The sequence below is a fragment of the Mus pahari genome, chromosome 3 (genome assembly GCF_900095145.1).
Source record: "Mus pahari chromosome 3, PAHARI_EIJ_v1.1, whole genome shotgun sequence".
Classification (NCBI taxonomy): domain Eukaryota; kingdom Metazoa; phylum Chordata; class Mammalia; order Rodentia; family Muridae; genus Mus; species Mus pahari.
Genome location: NC_034592.1, coordinates 77,588,556 through 77,593,447, shown reverse-complemented (window position 1 = coordinate 77,593,447; position 4,892 = coordinate 77,588,556).

Here is a 4,892-nt window from a genome sequence, read left to right as displayed (position 1 = left end):
TGTGTGTGTGTGTGTGTGTGTGTGTAGGGTGGCGGTGTTCCACAGCCTTCTTAACTGTCTTCTTGCTATTTGACAGGGAGTCTGAGAGATTGGTTCTGCGGTTGTTGTTGCTGCTGTGTGAACTAGGCACTACCACAAGGCTGGCTTGCAATGGGGCCTTGAGATTTGTTCAAAGAGGGTGAATTTGCTCCCCAAATGCCTTGTGCCTCATAATCATGTTAATAGGTAGAAAAGGCAGTCAGTTGGTAGCAGCCCTGCAGTCTACCCACAATTCCCTCTTCCTTCTGAGAGAGCACCTGTTACATCTCCCAGGGGTGAATTGTCGTTGATCTGTTTCTCATCAGGAATCCCTGCATTTTGGTCTGGGTAGCAGCAAGTGTGCAGCTCTGGTCACTGTGAGCGGAGGGGAGATACCACATCTGAGAGGCGTTCTGATGATGCTCCTCTGTTTTGTAGAAGGAAGAGTTGGATCGGTCATTTTGCTGCTGTGAAGGAGGCAGCTTCACCTGAAAATGGGTGTGCGTGGTTTCAGACCCAGGCAGGGAACTGAGGTGCATATCTTACATATCAAAGCAGACCTGACCCCCCAGGTTCTCCCAGCATCCCTCAGTCCCTTCCTGGCATTCCCTGCCCCCACTGTGAACTTTGCACTTCAGAGGCAGGTTGTCTTCCCCCAGAGCCCTTCCCCTATATAGTCCAGACATTCTAGTCTCTCTCACCTCTCCTCCCTCTCCCTCTCCCTCTCCCTCTCCCTTCCCCCTCCTCCTTCTCTCTCTGCACACCGCCCCCCCCCCCAGCCTATGGTGACTTCCCTAGCCTAGGTCCTTAGGGCCAGTGAAGTGGCTCAAAGCAGCTTCCCAGTAAACGTGCATTTAATATATGGTAATCTGGCTTGAATTGGCTCATTTCACTGGCAGGGAAATAATCTGTCAGGATGAGCATGGGGCAGGAGGAACCCGGACTGACCTGATTGCAGCTTATCTCACTAAGCACTCTAGTCTTCTGCATCCATCCTCCGTGCCCCGCCCCCCACCTCAGAGCCTTCTCCACGCTGCTCCCGCTGTGAGAAGTGTTTCTCCTTTCTTTATCTAGTTAGTACCTACTGTCCTTTCTGATCTCAGCTCAAACTGTCAAATACAGATAAACAGACTTAGGGAGGGAATTTGGTTAGAAAGACTCTGAAATAATGATTACAATTAAATAATATGACATTATATACTTGTAATTTGCTAAGAGTAAATCTTACATGTCCTTTCCACTAATAAAAAGGATATATATCTGAGGTGATATATGAGTTAATTAGTTAGATTACAACAATCACATCCTACCATATTCAGACTTTAGAATATTACAATACATGCCTTCAACCTATAAAATTTTTATTTACCAATTATAACTCAATAAAACCGCAAAAGGAGAGGAGGCAGGGGACAGGGACAATAAGCAGGCTGCGCTGGCCTTAAATGGGGAAAAGTTTTCTTTGACAGGCAACAGAAAGGTCCACAGAAATGGGTGGAGTCTGCCCCAGGTGCCGCCATGCAGAGGCAATGCCCACAGGGGTCTGACTGAAGGGTCTCCCTACGTAGCTGGTAAAGGGGGAAGCTTCTACTCCCCTGCACTTGCTCGGGGTTGAGCAAGTGAATCCAGGGAAAACAGAAGCCAGAGCCAGGTCTATTCAAACAAAGCAAAGACCAAAAGGGGGCTCTGGGCACACTGGTGGGCAGCATGCTTTCAGAGGAAACCTCCTTTCTCTGTGCTTCTTGACCTCTGGAGCCAGACTGCCTGGTGTCACACCTCGATCCTGCCACCCAGGCCTTGTACAGTTGCTGGGACCTCTACCGTTTTGTCTTTTTGGAACAGGGTCTCATGAATCTGAGGCTAGCCAGTTTCCTATGTAGCTGAACATAACCTTGACCCTCCTGAGTCCATCTCCTGACTGCTGAGACTCAAGTATAAGTCACCATACCCAGTGCGGCTCATCACTTACTGCTGGGTAAGTGTCTGGTGTATGGAATGCTCCTAATAAGTTATTTTGAAGAATGCAACCAGACATGCCATCAACATACTCTGGCCTGCCAGAGTTTGCCAAGAGCCTTGGGAAATCCTTGCTCCCACATTGAGCCAGTTGGCCATGACATGAACATGTGGCAATAGATCAGCCTTCAAATATTATGCTAAATAAAGGTGGAAGGCTGGGTACGTGGCTCAGTTGGTAAAAAGCTTGCCTAACATATATGAAGCCCTGGGTTTGATCCCCAGCATTGCACATCTGTATCTGTCACCCTCAGAAAGCAGAGGCAGGGGGAACAGAAGTTCAAGGTTATCTTAAGCTACATAGCAAGCTTAATGCCAGTTCAGGCTGCACGGGACCCTGTCTCTAAACAAAGAACAAGCCGGGCGGTGGTGGTGCATGCCTTTAATCCCAGCACTTGGGAGTCTGAAGCAAGAGGATTTCTGAGTTCAAGGCCAGCCTTGTCTACAGAGTGAGTTCCAGGACAGTCAGCACTACACAGAGAAACCCTGTCTTGAAAAACCAAAAAAAAAAAAAAACAAACAAACAAAGAAACAAAAACAAAACAAAAACCCAAAGAACAAAAAATCCAAAGACAGCTGTGAAAGAGCATGGACACCACATGATTGTGTTTATGGAAATGCCTAGAATTGGCAAACCTCTAGAGACAGGAAATAGATGGTGGCTGCCTCCGACTGTCACTCACTCCCTCTGAGGTGGGAGGAGACAGGAGGTGCTCTAAAATTAGATGCTGGAGGCGGCTGCACAGCCCTGGCTATAATAAAGGCTTTGACTTGTACATTTAAATGGGAGCATTTTTTGACATAGATGCTATGTCTCTATAGATCTGCATGGAAAGAAGGGTGCTGATATTTACAGTGGCGCTACATACAACATCCCGAACTGGACACAGCGGTGTGTCTGTCAGCACATGACTGGAGAAACAGAACAAGCTGCACGCATACAGCAGACCACAGTCACGCAGTACTTCATGACAGGAGTCTGTTCCAGAAAAGAACGGGGCCCCGTTAGGTGATCTCATCACCTACAGAAAGCTGCCGTTAGTCCCTCATCAAGGCCTCCTGATACACCAGGTGTGTGAGGCCAAGGGCCCCTCTGTATGGAGGGTGAGTGTGCCCCCAAACCATTGCTCAAAACACAGAATGGAAGACACAGAGACCACCATGGTCCCTTCCCCTCACCCCCTGTCATGCCCTATACCTTTGTGACTGTGGCACGGTGCTTTGCTTACACCAGAAGTGCCACAGAAGCCTGTGTTTCCATGTGACACAGGCCATAGCATCACTGGCTGGCAGGAGCTATTCGACTCCATTAATGGGGCCCCAATCTTTTCTAGAACTCCATTATCATCCTTCTGGGATGGTCACTGTACTCTGTGAGGTCTGCCGCTGCCCCACCCCTCTTTCTGTGTCATGTAGCTACATCTATCTATCTCCAGGTAAAAACACATGGCTGAGTGTTGGGGTAACCCACCTCCACACATGTCGTAAGGTATGTCCCTGAGTTCTCACATGTTAATTGCTGGGCTGGTGGCACCAGGCTGGCAGAATGTGTAAATGTTTGTTGGGGCCTCACCTGCCCAAAAAGAAAGGCAAGCTGCCCTGGGGAAGGAATCAGTGGTTAAGAGCGCTGACTACTCTTCCAGAGGAATACAGTTCAAATCCCAGGACTTTGCCAGCATCCCCAAAGATGACACAACACCCTCATTCCTGATGGTGTGGTGGGCGGCTGGGTTATGGGTAGTTGTTGTCATTTAAGGGGATTGGTTGTGGTTTGTTGGTGGTCATGGTCAGGAAAGAAACAAAGAAAAGGAGGTTGGATTCAGGGATCGTTCTCTCTCCCCTCTATCCTTCTTTCTCTCCTAACTCATGTCAGTGGATGAAACAGGTAGGGGAAAAGGGGGAAAGTGAAAAGAAGGGTGGATTATTGTATTTCCTTTAGACTAAGAAAGCAACGAGTTTCACGTATTTTGGACTGGTATGGATTTTTGTATGACGATAGAAATTTAAGGTTATAGTTGCAACAACATACTGTATACATGATCCAACTCTTGTTTAAGTGCATATAACTTGAGTACAACTCATTTGAAAATGTAATGTAAAGTCCTAGTCCTATGAAAGCTACTATCAGGGTCTGGAGAGATGGCTCAGCAGTTAAGAGCACTGACTGCTCTTCCAAAGGTCCTGAGTTCAAATCCCAGCAACCAAATGATGGCTCACAGCTACAGTATATGCATATACATTAAATAAATAAATAAATCTTTTTTTTTTTAAAGAAAGCTACTATCATACACTGCTAAGGGTAATTAAGAAATACAAGTTAGGGGCTGGTGAGATGGCTCAGCGGGTAAGAGCACCCGACTGCTGTTCTGTAGGTCCTGAATTCAAATCCCCAGCAACTACATGGTGACTCACAACCACCCATAAGGAGATCTGACTCCCTCTTCTGGAGTGTCTGAAGACAGCTACAGTGTACTTACATATAATAAATAAATAAATATTAAAAAAAAAAAAAGAAGAAGAAGAAAGAAATACAAGTTAGGGCTGGAGAGATGGCTCAGTAGTTAAGAGCACTGACTGCTCTTCCAGAAGTCCTGAGTTCAATTCTCAGCAACTACATAGTGGCTGACAACCATCTGTAATGGGATCCGATGTCCTTTTCTGGTGTGTCTGAAGACAGCTACCGGGTACTCACATAAATAAAATAATAAGTCTTAAGAATGAAAGAAAGAGGGTTGGCGAGATGGCTCAGCAGTTAAGAGCACCGACTGCTCTTCTGAAGGTCCTGAGTTCAAATCCCAGCAACCACATGGTGGCTCACAACCATATGTATTGAGATCTGACGCCTTCTTCTGGGCTGT